Genomic DNA, 16,566 nt, shown 5'->3' on the forward strand with positions numbered 1-16,566 from the left:
TGTTTGTGTTACGCTGCTCATTTCGATCAAAGCCTCTACTCTTCGCCCCGGGGAACGAGTGTGTGCTCATCATTTAGCCTTTTCTTTTTCTTCTTTGTGTGTGTGTGTGTGTTTGCTGCACCATTGCTCCAGCTTTGTGGGGAGCTGGGAAAGTGGGGATGAGGTGGCGGTGAGGGGTGTACAATTATAGATCTGATGATGCAAAGACACCACAGCGCGCGCGCGTACACACACACCCCCTCACACGACTCCAAGTGGTACGACCCACAGTCTTAAAGGCAGAGTGTTTTTTGAGAGGAGTGTGTGTGGACTAAAGAAGGAGGAAAAAAAAAAAGTCAACCAGAAGATGTGACTCCTAGAAACCAAAATGACTCCTGGAAGTTGCAAAAGTCAGACGAACTTGTCTTTATTATCAGCTGCTGTCATGAAGTGTGGGCAGCTATGTAATTGCCTGGGTCTGTCCATTTATCTGTCTGTTAGCAAAATATCTTGTAAACTGCTGGATAAATTTCAACGGAACGCTTAGAAAGTAATCGCTGGATGTACATCTACAACTGATTAACTTTTGGAGTCAATCTGATTCAAGATGGCCGCCACAGTTAATCAATCTTAGCCTAAACATAAATGGCTGCAACTCAGTCCACTTTACATATATTGAGCTGAAACCTAGCATGGTAGTAGCTCAAAGTTATCCCCATCACATAATGTGAGCCCTAAGACATCACGTAAGAACTTTGTTTAGTACTTTGGCACACAACGCGTTGAGCAACATGCATTTTTTTTTTTCAAAGAATGCCAGTTTATGTCTAGATAATGCAAGTTTTCAAAGAATCACCCGCTAGCTTTTTTAGGTGATCACCTACACTGATGCTCTGTCACGTGTGTTTAGGATTCCTTCCTCAGTTCCCGGCACTAAGGTAGACCATATGACAACAACAAGCCTCCCATTGCCATGGCAACAACTGCACCATTGCTAAGGCAACAGCTGCAGAGTGCTACAACAAGCAGAAAAAGCCCCAATGTGCCTCCGAGTCTCAATATTTCATGGGCTTGATAGAATCCTGGAAGTTTTGATGGGGTTTGCTCTTCTTTAGGATGTTCTCGCGGTGCTTGGTGGGTTTCTCTGCGATGCATATGTAATTCACACTCTCCTCCTCAACACATTTCCTTTCGGTCTAATTCCTTCTGTCTTCACATGCACACCCTCACGCGCTCACCCACTCTCCTTTCTCTCTCTCTCTCTCTCTCTCTCTCCCTCTCTCCTCTCTGTCCCCCCTCCCTCAGTTTTTCCTCTCCATCCTCTGCCGTTTTGCTGCTCTCCGTTTCTCCGTTTCCCTTCCTTTCCACAGTGTGACTCCCCCACCCCCTGTTCTTTTTTTTTCTTTCTTTCTGTTAATCCCACCACCTCTGCTTTCCATCTCCATCCTCCTCCTTTCACGCTCACCCCCATCTTTTCCAGCATCTCTTCTTCTTTTCCTTGTTTTTTTTTCTTTCTTTGTGTGTGTGTGTGTGTGTGTGTGTGTTGTTGTTGCCTTGGAAATCGGCTCACCTTCTCCATCCCTCCATTCTTTTCTCCCTCTCAGACTAAAATTCTGAGACCACCCCTCTCCTCCTCTCTCCTCTCTCCTCTCCTCTCATCGCCCGCTCCTTCGCTCGCTCTCTCCATCATTTCCCTGTGGCCCTCCCCCTCCCTTTTCATGTCCCCCCCCTCCCTCCATCCTCTCTTTCCCTCGCTGGCTCAGTCAGTCAAAGAAGAGACTCACGGAAGGAGAGAAAAGGGGGGAAAGGCAGGACGAGAGTGAGAGTGCAGGCGTGGGGCAGGCTGGGGAGAGGGGCGTGGGATCTCAGCCCTCTGTCGTGGGGGGTTGGGGGGGTTGAGATTCACCCCAATATTTTGTTCTAAGTACCATGGACTGCCTCTGCATTGTGACTACAAAGGTAAGCTCATCTCTTGTATCTTCTCTCTGTGTGTGTGAATGAGAGGTGCCACAACTGTAAGAGACCACAGAAGAAGAAAGCTCTCCTCACTCTGTCATATCTTCATTATAGAACTTTATCAGCACGACAGTTTATATATATATCTACTGCTCATAACCAAAAAAGAAAAAAAGAAAAGACAGGAAAAAAAAAAATCAGTGTTAGAGTTCTTTTCTGGGATTTGAACGCGCCAGAGAAAGCTCAGGATGAGCCGAGCTAACGGATAGGTGTGAATTTCCTTTGATTTCTCCCCCTCTGGATGACCCTCTCTCCCACTCTCTCTGCATCTCCTACTCTGTGTCATGCTTTGTGAGTTTCGAAACAGGGGGGGCGCGGATGACCTGCGTGGATGCGAGCGGCAGAGGGAGAGGGAGGGAGGGAGAGAGAGCGACGGGGTTGAGGCAGGGCTTTGTGTCAGATCCAGGGCTGCAGAACGCGTCGGGATGAGACCACGGGTGGGCAGCAGCACCCCCTGCGTGCTATCCTCGCGCATCCATCCACGGCGCACACGGCTGAGTCTCACACTGCGACCGGGCCAGCGTCTTATATCATCCACATGTGCTTCAGCATCAGCGGCGTCGCTCCGTGAGGTCACCCTTCCAAGTTGGCTGAAATAAAGAGGAAAAATGACACAGCTTTAGCGTGGCGTGACACCTGACACACACACACACACTGAGCATCCTGGTTCTTCTACACACGGGGTCTCAAAGGCAGGCGAGCATCACGCTCGAGCACCTACACCTGAATCCCGCTTCAAGCAGGAAGTGATGACAGAAACAGTCGGAAACGCACAAAAGCAACCGAAGGCAGAGACGATCTGATTTTTTTTTTCTTCCTTTCTCTCTTTTTGAGTCCTGTCTGTACATATTTGGTGTTTCTTAAGCACAGACGTGAGTGCAGCTGGTGCTTTCGGATGTATTACATAAACGCGTGCTCAACTGTGGCACATTCATTTGCTTATCAAGCTCCTTGTTGCCGTGGCAACAGAAATTATTGGTCAGTTAAACGTAGATAAGTAGGTGCAGTCAGATGAGGTGGGAGTTTAACAATGAGGCGCACTGAACGCGTGTGTATTACACTGATTAATGAGTCACGTCGCTCCTTTGACGAGCTAACTTTCGTGATGATGCGCGCGCTGCTTCTTTAAACCTCTTTTTTTTTTTTTTTTTGTCGCCGATCAAAATCCGCTTTGACAAATTCTTTCAGAGATGGGGGGGAAGAGAGGAAGACATTGCCAAGGAGTGTTTCAGTTAATCTCGAGCACAAGTCCATCTCATACTCCCCGAGAGTTCCTCTGGTTTATCTTCAAGGAGCAAATCAAAAAGAAAACCAAATTAAATGACTAGCATTCATTTAAGGATTGCATATCCCCCCACACCATCACCACCACCACCTTTCATGACAGTTGGACACTAATAACCATCTCATATTGAGAAAAGACAGAGTTGCAGCTGTTTCGGGGTGAAACTTGGAAATGACATTTTGCACAGCTACATAATGTGTGATCTTGCATGATCTGCTCGAGCTTGGAGTGTCTGCTGTGGTTGAGTCTCATCTATGATCACACCAATTTGTAGCTCAATATCTGTAAAATTCACTGAGTTATAGCCATTTTTGTTCTGGCTAAGGTTGATTAGCTCTGACAACCATTTTGAATTGGATCGACTCCTAAAGTAAATCAGTAGCAGTTGTATATCTAGCAATTACTTGCTGAGAGTTTCATTAAAAACCGTCCAGTAGTTCATGAGATATTTTGCTAACAGACAAACAGGGTTCGCTCCAACAGTTAATGCCAAGGTTTTAAGCAAAAATGTCGTGTGATTTGTTGCCCTCAAAGCATGTGTTGCGGACGATGCTCACCTACTAACACACCAATTTGTAGCTCAATATCTGTAAAACTGACCCAGTTGTAGCTGCGTTTTTACTTGCTCAGCTTGCTTTACCGTGGCGGCCATCTTGAATGGGGTTGACTCCGGAAGTTCATCAGCTGGACATGTCAACCCACGTGATTACTTTCTGAAAGTTTCATTAAAATCTTTTCAGTGATTCACGAGATATGTTGCTAACGGTGCAGACAATTAAACACACACACACACACCGGGAGAAAACATTATCGCTCAGTCTTCGCCTGTGGCGGCAGGCGATCAGAAGACACCGTGAGTTAAAGACCACAGTTGGATGTTCCACCAAACTTGTTCCAGAATCCTGCGTGGCTTTCAAAAGTGAGAAAAGACTTACTGTAAAGCTGGCAAGGACGACTTGACTTTTGCCAAGAACTTGCGAGACAGATGGTCAGTTTATAATAGAGAAAGTTATTGTGTTAGAGAACGCACCGGCTGATCATTAAAGCAAGTATTTAATCAACCAATGGGCTGAGTGGATGCGTTTCCTACAACTATAAATATGTTCTTAAAGTCATTTAGTATACTGAGTACTACAGAATGACTCGCGGGGACTCAATTGTGCACAAGCTGAATGAATTCAGGTGGGATTTGCAAATTATTTAGCATATTTCTTTAACTGTGAGCGATTAAAGTTTAATGGAGGCTGGCTGCATTGCAGGTGAGGAGTGTGGCTTGCCATCATGTAGCAGATGATGGGTGAGCAGCTCCCCGAGTGAGCTGTTCCCTGACACCCACATGCTGTATAACAGGTTATGTGAACAACGCCGCTTCCCCGCGAAGGCCTGTGCACAAAGTTTCGCTGTGTGGGTGAACGCACAATGAGCCAGTGAGTGACAAATGAATTAAAGCACGATTGTGCCTTAAGTGGCGATTTTTGATAACAAAAATTAGTGATACAATGGAAAGTTTCCAGCCAGTCTCTGAGGCCTAAATGGCACCCCCCACTGAGTTTGGGCCCGTTGGTGGAAAGTTCACCCTCAATTTTTCGTGCTGAGTGTTTTATAAGGACATTTATGAGCACAGACGCAGAAGGAGTCCAACTTTGTGGGAGAAGCTGAAATATATTTTTAAGGCAAGAAATGTTAATTTATCGTGATTAAAGTGTGAAATATTGCAGGGACGAGTGTTGGTGTTTGGGCCTTTCGAAAATAAACTTTTAGCCATCATAAACCAACATATTCTCGTTTTAAAGTGTCATTTCGGATGTTTTCCCATGCCACCTTAAAGTGGTGGTTCAGATCTTCTGATGTGGGCTTCTTTGGAAAAAAGTTTGAAACAATTTATGTCGTGCTTCTTGCGCGTAGCTCTTTGGACAACCTCAGTTCAGAGAAATAGAGTTTAATTTTGACTGAACTGACTAGCTAACTGCTAGTTTTAAATCAACTTCAGTCTCAAAAATGTCATTAATTCTTATGGTATTTCAGAAACCTTTATACCACCATCAGATTTACGTTACACAGTTATTCTGTCAGAGATTCTGTGATTTTCCTGCTGGAAATAAATGCCTCAGGCTACCCAGGAAGGGCAGCTACAGCTAGCTAATTAGCTACAGCTACAACCATCCATGTTTTTAAATGACAGAACTCTTCGTATATAACCATGAAATGTGAAACTGACTGCTGTAAAGGTTTATGAAGTGAAGTTTGCATGAACTGTTACGAGGATTTTGAGATTGGAGTTGGGTGAAGACAGCAGCAATCCACTTTTGTTTTAGCCCCACTCAGGTTAGCCTTTAGCTCATCAGTGTGTTCACAATAAAGCTCATTTGCTCCAAAGTGAAATTGTTCAGAGCTATTTATTCAAAATGAGCAGTGTTTTTTTATATTCAAAGTCTATAGTTAAAATGAGCAAATCTGAAGAAATAACACAACCGTCACAGTTGTCTTTAAAAACACACACACACACAAAAAAAAACAATGACACCTAGAAATGTCACGCCAAATTGTTTAGTAATGTTCCTTTTTTTTTCAACAGAACAACTCAGCTCAGCCCCCTCCTGAAAAAACAAACTCTGAGCGTCTTTCTGTCATTGTAGTTTATTTTGAAAAGATTATAAAATGGAAGCTGTGGTCATATGTGTGCTCAGCTTTGCTGACTGATTGCTTTGGCAAGAAAAATCAAATCGTTACCAGACAAATTCCAGGAGCATTTTTAGCTTAAAATGCACAAACCCTACTATCTGCGGCAGGTAAGATATTGATTGCCCCTAAGCTTCCAACGGAACCCTGCTTCAAAAGGTCTGAACTATGGTTTTAAACTGCTGGACAGGAAGACCCATTTCAGTTCCTGCCACGTAATACATCATGCCTGGTGCTGAAATGGACTTTTTACCAGTTTATGTAATTTTCTGCTCCTTCCTACACTGAAATCTCAGAGAAAAAAAATAAAAACAATAAATTGCAACACATACAAGTGAATCACACAGGAGTGTTATTACATAACATTTCAAACTGGAATATGAGAGCACATCAGCTTTGAAGAGACGTCACAGGACTCATACTCGGTTGTGGGCTTTGCCTTTCGGTTTCCTTCCCTGTATGACCACGAGTCGGAGAATACTGCTTTGAGTTGTGAGGAAAGAGCAAATATTGTGCACATCGTCTTAATTCTATTTCGGAGGAATTTCTCTGCATCAAATCGAGTTTTCCCGTGTGAAAATGAAGTTACACTGTACATTTCTGCCACCTCTTCCTTCCTCAGCCCTGCTTTGCTAGTTTTCCTTTGATTATCGCTCCCCTCCTTGTTGTCGCCGTCGTTCCATTCCACCGCTCTCACATTTCCAGTTCCTGCAGTAGTTTTTTTTTTTTTTTTTGTCCTTTCTGCCTCCTTCACCTCAGTAATCCTTCACTCGGCCCTTCTCTTCCAGCCTTGTCTTTCCTTTATCTCGTTTTACCGCCCTCCCCCCCTCCTGCTCTTTCTCATTCGCTTCTACACTCTTCTCCTGCACTTCTGAAGCTCCTCGGCTTCTTCAAATGAATTATACATTCGACAAGATGTAGTCAAAGTCAGCATCCTCGTGCGCGTACTCCGGGTTTGTTTCGTGTACCGGCTAAAACGCCACCCCAAACGCGAACGTGCTTCCTTCTCGGAGTGGATTTTGGCACCCAAAAAGTCTGATTACCTCCCGCCGCCTGTTCCAGCCACTGCCTCAGTTTCTGCGCGTGACTGTGAGCCACCGAAAAACGAGGAGAAGCTTACGAGCGCTGAGACGCCCCGACGTGGAGCAAAGCTAAAGCCTCAGCTCGGCGTGAGTGGGACGCGCAGAGCCATGTGCTCTGCGTTGGGATTAGTGATCCAGTGGTTGAGCTCAAATGATCTCCACTCAAGGACACAGGCGTCTATTTGGGCCTTTTGTATGCAGCCACAGAAACACTGATCCTGCCAAGTTACTCCCAGGGCACAAGACGAGGAGAGGTCTGATGCCATGGCTGCACAAGTGCTGAGGTTCTCTGCTGGCCCATGAAAAATGCAACACAATCGGGGCGAGGGGGAGAGATAAAAGAGATGTAATTATATATATTTTCTCCCTCCTGATTTTGTCTGTCAGCATCCCAGGCTCAAATGGCCACTCACTCTTGTGCTCCTGAAGAAATCCGAGGAATCGGCCTTGCTCCTTATTTAATCCAGTCTCCCCCACCCACCCAAAAAACCCCAAAAAGGAGCACACTATCACACCTACATGATCAGACAGAATCCACAAAAAGAAAAAAGCAAAACCGCAAAGCATCCTGCTGCTGCTGCACAAGTGGCTTCTGTGCTTCGTAACAAAACTGCCACCGCGTGTGCAGCTCATTGTGGCGCTCGAGTAAAGGTGTTAACTTCGACTGGCTTCATTCTTGTGGCAAAAAACCGGATCGAATCACCTTTCAGAACTGCTCCGAAACCCACCGCACGCCGCACCCCTTCCACACTCATTGAGAATCTTGTTTCACCGGCTTAGGATTACAAAATCAACACAGCAGAAGGTTAGCACTTTAAGGCTAAATGCGAATGTGTCAGTTACTTCCTGAAGCCAGTTATCTCACCAGGCGCCTGAACCAACGAGGAGGCTGTTGAGAGCTTTTCTTCATCAAATACACACAATCTGTGCAAGTTATTTTTTCTTCACAGTTTGCTTGCGAGTAAAGGCAAAACTTTGCTAGAATCTTTGAATTTTTTATCACCCTGAAAACAGCCCTGTGTCTGCACGTAAGAGGGAATGTTTTTGTCTGTTAGCAAAATATCTCATAACCATTTTGGTCAAAACTCTCAGAGGGTAAACCCTGGATGTACATGTACAACTGACTACCTTTTGGAGTCAACCCAATTCAATATGGCTGCCACAACTAATAGATGTTGACAAAGACAAAAATGGCTGTAAGTCTGTCAGTTTTACAAACACTGAGCTAAAATTTGCTGCGGTAGTAGCTGAGAGTCATTCCCAACACGTACTCCGAGCATTAACAAATGGCGCAAGATCTCTGTTTAAAACCTTGGCAGTAACTGTCGGAGTCAACGCTGTCTGTCTGTTAGCAAAATATCCCATGACACACTGGGCACATTTTAATGACACTCACAGAAAATAATCTTTGAACTTACATCTACAACTGATTAACGTTTGGAGTCAACCTGTTTCAGTATGGCCACCACAGCTTATCAGCCTTATCAAACACAAAAATGAGTATAACTTTGGCAATTTTACAGACATTGAGCTGAGACTGATCCCCAACACATAGTCTGAGTGCTAACAGATTGTGCATAAAGTATTGCCAGCAAAAGATCTAATGAACACAGCAAATATTTTATTGAAACCTTCAAAGAGTAATCACTGGATGGACATCTACAGCTGTATGGCTTTTGGAGTCAACCCAACATAATCTGGCTGCCACCGCTAATTGGCCTTAGCAAACACAAAAATGACTAATAACTCTGTCAGTTTTACAAACACTGAGTTAAAATCTGGTGCTGTAGTAGCCGAGAGCTATCCCTGCCATATACTCTGAGTGTTAACCCATCGCACGGAACCTTGGTTTTAAACTTTGGCATTCAAAGAGGTGGCTGATATGCAATTGTTTGAGAAATGCTAGCATCGTATGTAAATGTTCTAGCATGGGTGGATATTTTAAAGAGGTTATGCTAAATAATCGAAACGCTTTTCCATTTCCATGGTTCCTATGCCTTTCCAAAAGTTTGTCCATTTGTATCTTTATTACTTGTTTGTATTATCCAATTATGCTGATGATTTAAACAGCTGATTTTCTTCTTATGAGCCTGGTTCACTCAGATCTTTATGATTCCCCTCCCAAAGAATGGCTCGTGTTTCAAAGAGCAACGGTAAACAAGAACTTGTGAGTCAAATGATCGCCTCCTTGCATATTCTCCTTCTTAAAAAGCCGAGCCTGCCGAGGGTGTGTTGGAGTGCTTCGGCTGTCAGCAGAGCTGTGCATTCTGAAACTGTCCATATGACAGGTGACAGATTAGATCCGTCACGGCCGGTTCGGGCCGGAATCTGCGCCGTCTTACATGGAGTGAGAAGACTGATGGCAAAACATGAGCCTGAAGTGGCACACGAGGAGGACAGGGACAGGACGGCGACGCGGCAAAGTGTTGTGTGTGTGTGTGTGGCGCTTTGTGTAAATGAGACCATGAAACATCAAAATCAATAGCAGAGTTGATGGGAATTGGAATATGTTGGAGGAAGCTCATTGGGGTGAGAGCTGAGGCCAAGAAGGATCAACTCTTGACTAGGTCATGCTTGGTGACCAGGTGGTTCTAAAAAAAGAGGCAAATACAAAAAAAAAAAAAAAAAAAAAACCCAGAATGATAAACATGGAGCTGCTGATATCATCGAATTGAATAGCATTTGCATTACCTCTGCAAACAGGATCAGATTTTCATAAACAGCTGAGCTCATTTGTGTCAATACAGCACACAATGACACCTTGTGGCACGTTGTTATATTACAGCCACAGGAGCTCCTGACAACCTTGCTCAGAGATATCATCACATTTCAGCTGCTGGTGTCATCAATGTAAGCAGTTTAATGCTGGTTTAGGCTGCATTAGCACAGGCTTTGGAGTGTGTACACGGTCTGTCGTGTCCCTGTGTGCTCCCTGATAATTATGCAGCTGAATCAGTTTTTCACACAAAGTCTTTTGTCACAGAACTCAAGTGTTCAAAGGCTGGAATTTAGGTCATGAATTCAGAGTTTTTCAACCACTTCTTTGGCAAAGAGAGCCAAATATCAGCCACCTTTAATCATTTGCTTTGAATCTCTATTCCTTCCAGACATTTTTGATGTCTTCGTTCAGACTCAAAGCCTGAAAAGCATCAAAAAACGTGCCACAACGTGAGCCGACGCCGCGAGAACCTGCTCGCGCTTAACATAGTAACGTGCGAGCGCACGTATTTTATGTGACTTGTTTGTCTCTGGCTTTGTATCTTCATGTTCCTCTTATAGGTGATGTCAGTTGCCAGGCAACCAAGCAATCAGGGCCCGATTGTTGCCATGACAACATGGCAGGGGTATCATCATGGAGAGAATAGAGATGAAAGGAAGGAAGGGAGGCAGAGAGGAGAGGAAAGGAGAGAGAGAGAGACGGAGAAAGAGAGAATCCTGCCACTGAAGGGTGTTGATAATGTGAGGCCCACAGCGTGCAGGTAGGAGGGTGACCTCTGCGGGGGCGGCAGTAAAGAATGCTCATGAATGCGAAGAATAGAAAAGTAGCGTTTCGGCCGTAAGTGGCCGGATCCGCAGGTTACGCAGCGTTTGACACTGTTCTAACAGGCTTGATTCCAGGAGGAAATGTCACGACGTGCTCCAGTTGTCTTTAGTTAGTGACAGTGAAGCTGCTGCCAGAGCCGCGGCTCAGTGTGTCGCTGAGGTCCAGAGGGCTTTGGGCTTAACTTCTGCAGGTGTCATAACCCATCCATCACCCGTCAGCAGTCCACTGTAAAACACTCCATTGGGGTCATGCTGCATTTACTCTGTTTATTTCCCTCACTCGAGTCGACTTCTCTGCTAAAACAGCCGTGTAGAAACAGAAAAAGACTCTGAAACAAATATAACTTTCTTTTTTTTTTTTTGGACGCTGATTAATGGACAGGAATTCTGGGTGGCATACAAAAATCATCCGAATAAATTTGTATTTCTCACAGAATGGATCTTATCTCGATCCTTTATCTATCTTGATATCGTATCCTAATTTCAGTTTTTAATTTTGTTTAAATGAGATGTGCTGGCATGTCGAGACAAACGTTTTGTCCCAATTTTATTGAAAAAGTTATCAGTTTGAAAAATAGAAAATTAAAAACAGTGTAAGTTTAAATCTTTCACTAATCTTGAGCGTCGTCATCTATGTCAGCGAGCTCTTTGCAGAAACAAGAACTTTCTGCTGTCTCAGCACAGAAATATTTCTTTTTACATCTTTGCTTTTATGATTTTATTTTACCAGTAAAGTCTGCGGTGGATGCTGTTATGTGAGGTTTACAACAAAGGCTGAGCGAGGTGCTGGTTGTTGATTTTTCATTCAAGAACTGAAAACTTCCTTTATATTAAAAAAAATAAAAACAAGTCTGCAAGTAACATCATCTGAGGATCTCTGCTATGAGCTTGTAAAAAAAGAAAATCTATGAATAGATGCATACAGAATTGAAAAAAATCAATGTCAAATTAAATTCTCATTTGTTTGACAGCTCTCCTTTATTTATTTATGTAACACCGACTTTACTGTTCTTCTGAAGCGAGAAAGAAATAAACATTAAAGGGCGGCTTTTTCTATTTTCTCAGGGCTGTTGACACCATCATCTGAGAGTTTCGCTGAGCTTAAAATCCGCCTAAAAATCATCTAATTGGTGTAAAACCCATTTAAGGTGCATCTAGCACAACCAAATGTAGATGTGTCTCTGAGTCTGAAAAGCAAAGCCAATACGGGGACTCCTTGAACTTGCAATCTTTCCACTGGCTAGAAGCGAGAAACTGCTATAAATGAAGTTGCACGTATGTATCTTGCCCACATAGTTACTACAAACAATAAATGAATAAAAAGAAATTCAAAAGTGATAACCTTAATATCAGCTAGCATCCTAGTTTGTTTCTGCGCACAGAGTCAAATCATGAATAAAGTTGCTCTCATTGAGACATTTTTCTGTTTTAGTTTTCAGAAGGCACAAAAGAAAATACTGAATTTGAGACTGAGAAGCATCACATTAAGACTACAGTTTAAAATGTGGTTTTGTCATTTTTAAATCTTTAGAAGCTTTGATGGTTTACTTTGAAATCCTGATTTAATTTAAGTCAACTTCCACTCCTGTAAAGACAATATCTGAGCTGTCTGCTGATATAAGCACGTACAATGGTTTTCAGGGAAAGGTTAGAAGTAGCACAGTCTACTTCAAAGGCTGCTTCATTTTTTTCTGCTTGCATGTCGTGCCTACAAAAGTAAGATCTTGACTTGCGGCCCGATGCTTCTGTGGGTTTCTGGCAGAACTGGGCATAAAGGCGCAACTTGGCATAAGCTTTTAGTTTTATATTAACTAAGGCAGGGACCCTAAGTTGTTTTAGATTTGTTTAAAGCAGAAGAGAAAGGCATCAGTGATGTTTTCCCACAAACAGATGTGTGTTTAACAGCCTGACCACATGGCACAAACAGCAGACAACAGGATGCCCTTGAGAGGAAATGTTGCAACTATTTTTAGTGGAAAATGGCAGAGATTCGTGTTAAAGGTTGCTAAGTTCACAGCCGCTGCTCACACTTGAAGAGAGCACCATTTAACGGCGTCAAAGTGAGCCGCACTCCGTTCGAGTTCCTCAGTTAATAAAACAGCCTCGTTAAGTTCAAGGTTCCCAGAAACATTACCACCCCTGACCACCAAACTCCACCAATATCAACACGCACGTTATGTTTGCACCACCCAACGAATGTACTATCAGACTTTCTGACGATGGTAATGGAGCGGTGACATTGTCTGACTTTCTAACCCTGGTCTGAGTTGCATATTTTTAAATTTGTCATTCTGGCCAAAACGTTTGAGTTTAGAAGGAAAGACGTCAAACATTTCAAGAAATCCTGAGTCATTACTGAGGCTGCAAGTCAATCCTGATAAAACACTTAAAAATATATCAAACTCAAGTTTCAAACATCAGTCACAATGCTCTGAACCAAAGTGTTGAGTTTATCATGTACAGCTGAGAAAAACGGGGCTTTTCATTAGAATTTAGTCACTGAATACTTTTGGATTTTAAACAACACTGAAAGTCCATGACTTTTTTTTTTTACCTTGGCCCTGTTTGTTAGAGTGTATAATATTAATAGACAAATATGAACTTGAAACCAGTCAAAAATATTCCAAATTAATATCAGCAGTCGAGTTCTCTTTAACCATGTGAGGATATGTTGGAGTTTGTTCAGTTTTTATTTGTTTTGTGGATGAAAGTGGCTGATGATGGTGTGCTGTGGGTCGTGTTTCAAGAGTCGAGGATATTGAGCTGCGGACTATGGGCTGTTTGGTCCCTACATTCAGAGCAAGAGCTCAGTTTAATTTGCTGGTAGAACGACTCATTTACAGTTGAACTCCACCATGGCTGCCATTTGCCCCCACGTTTGGTTCATAACCTTTATGGTAGATCTTTAGGTGAAGCCAGAGGGCGTAGTTTTGAAAAGCAGTTTTGCTTTTTTGCAAATAATGCAGTCTTTTTAGTTTCGTCAAGCAAAGACGTCCAGCTGGCACTGGAATATTTTGTGTGAAACAACCATTATGAGAACGAGCGCCTTCAAGTCCGAAGTCATGATCCTCGATTGGAATGGGCTGCTTTGGTAGTGAACAGTGGAAGAGTTAAGGTCCCTTTGAGTCTTGCTCACAAGTGTTGTAGAACAGAAGGAGAGAATGGCAGTCTGGACTGGTCTGTTGAGCCAAAATATTGATTCACTTATCAGTCTGCGTTCTAACCTTCAACTATAGCCATGAGTCATGTAGTGACTGAAAGAATGAAATCCCAAATACGAGCCAAAATTGGCTTCCAGTGAAGCGAGTTCGAGAATTAGGTGAGCAGCTCAGGCCGTCAGGAGGAGCTCAGAATCGCTGCTCCTCTGCATCAAAATGAGCCAGTTTAGGTGGTTTGGGCATCTGGTAGGCCACCTGTTTCAGACATGCCCCACTGGGAGGAGGACCCTGAGCAGACTGAGGACTTGTTGGCTGACTTGGGAACACCTTGAATAACCCCCCAGTGGAGCTGAAAACGTCAGGAGAACTGAGGATCTCTGCTCAGACTGAAGCCTCTGCAACCTGTTGGTTGGTTGAATTGTTGAATGAGCGCTTTTTATGTAGTATTATTATCCTCCTATTTTGCTGGCAGCCATTTCACGATAAACACTTCCACTTTTACTGGAATCGTATGTTTTACCTCAGAAAAAGTAAAGCAGTCGTAATCTCTTGCGTTACACTGCAGCCTGCATTCTCTCTTTGAATATTCATAACTCCATTTTGCCTTTCACGCATTTAGTAAAAGTCTTTGTTTTTGACATTGCCTCAATGAGGGAGCACAGAACAGATGGAAGCGTACTGTAACGAAAAAGAAAAAAAAAAAAAAAAAGCAGACATAATAAAATCTCCATGTCTCCTTCCCTTGTCCCTCCCTCACTCACTGGCGGTAGCAAACACATTTTATGAGTCACGGTTGGAGCAGACCGGTCGTCCTGCCTTTTCAGACTCTTGCCTTTAATATCAAGATCTATCCACCACCAACAACTCTGGCTTCCAGGAAAACTCTCTCTCTTCGTCTGGTACGACACCCTCCTCCCTCCTTGTCTACCCTCTCTCACCCTCCCCTGTTTTTATTTCCTCTTCCCCTTCCTTAGCCTCTCATCCCCTCTCTCTCTCTCTCTCTCTGTCTCTCTCTCTCCCTCTCTCTCCTTCTTTCTTTCTTTCTTTCTCCCCATCCCTCTCCTCCTTTACTGCGGGTGTCTGGGAGGCTGTTTTTCCTCTGTCTCTTGCTCATGAAGGGCCGCACTAAGCTCCCTTCTCTCTGCCCGTGTGTGGTAGGTAAATTCACCTCTGTGTTTGTGACGTTCTTCTCTTTCCATCTCTCTGTTGCTGCCTCCGTTTTGCATGTTAGCTCACAGTCCGCAGGCTTGGGGGAGCTCTGGATCCACATTTGTGTATCTTGCATCGAACATGCTTGTCATCTGCTCCAGTGTCAGAGATAAATCAGAATTTTGATTTTGCTTTCCTCGTGCGTAAACCTCTGCCGAGGTTTAATCATTCCCTTTAAGTGTTGCGTATGAATATGGCCCGATTCATGTGCCTGTGCATCAGGGAGCACGTTCAGAAAATGCATAGGAGCCAAAACAGTAGCAGACTTGTTGATTAGATTATAACAGGTTCATATGTAAGTGTTTATTCCGTTCAAGGAGAGATTTCGTCACATCCTATTTGGAGAATAATTCATATTCATCTGCATCTCCATCCTACGGAACCCAGCAAGGGTCAGATGTAGAAGCAAAAATGGTGGTCCGGTCCCTCAGTTTAGAAAATTTGAAATACCGTTAGTCTTTATGTGCAGAAAATGTGTCGAGCTGCGTTTTCAGTGGGAAGCTGAGGGGGAAGCTCTAAACAGGGGAGCAGAAATCATTACAACACCAGATGTGAAGTGATTTAGACGCTGTCTATTAAATATGACATCCAGCCGTAGTATTCAATAACATCAATGTATTGTCAGTAATCAGAAGCACATTAAACATTCATGTATCAGTCTTTTATGTTTCCTGTTAAAGGGATAGCTCAGACTTTATTAAGGCTGTGTTCTGTGGAAGGGCTGTGAACAATTAATGTCCTACCTGTTGTAGGTAGCTCTTTGAACAACCTCGAATCGAAATTAAATCTGACTGGAATGATCACCTAACAAGACCAACAATAGCAAATCTCAGATATTTCTTAGTGGTTAATGCAAATGCTATTTTATACTTTCTTACAACACTTTTAATTTCTCATTACATTATTTATATAGAATTAGGTGTAGCACGTTTGGTGTAGCTTGGGGCACTTCCAGCAATTATATCATAATGTTTCTGTAAGAATAACCATATAATATGAAACTAATGGTGATTTAAAAATATAGAAAATAGCATTTGTGTGGCTGCCAGGAGTATTTCAGGGTTAGAGCTATTTTAAGACAGCAGAAATCCACTTTGGTCTCAGCCTTTCCTGGAGTAATTATTAGTTTATCAGTCCAACCAGAGTTAATCACTTTCTCCAAACTGAGCTCATCCAAAGATCTATGTAAGATATTATTTGTTCAAAACGTTTCTACAGAACCCCACTTCAGAAGATCTGAAATAGCTCTTTAATGCAATTTAAATGGGTGAACTGGAAAAGAAAAATGCGTGTTTGCATAATTTTGAAGAAAATTCTAGGATTACTTTAGGATAGCTCCTAAGTTCTCACCAGTGGCTCCTCACAAACACTTATGTTATTTATTCAGATCAGAAAATGGCGTGTTTTGATCCAAATCAGGCTGTAGCATGTTGCCTATTTACTTAATAACAGATCATTTTTGGAAGTTATTGTTTCTGGAAGTAAGAATTTGTCCAACTTTACTGAACACAAACAGAACGATGTCTGGTAGCAAATCAGTTCCCTAAACTGAGGGAATGTATTTCTCTGATCTATGTTCCTTTTTTTTGTTTGTTTTATTTCTAAATCTGGCACT

This window comes from Kryptolebias marmoratus, linkage group LG13, assembly GCF_001649575.2.
Source record: "Kryptolebias marmoratus isolate JLee-2015 linkage group LG13, ASM164957v2, whole genome shotgun sequence".
Lineage (NCBI taxonomy): Eukaryota > Metazoa > Chordata > Actinopteri > Cyprinodontiformes > Rivulidae > Kryptolebias > Kryptolebias marmoratus.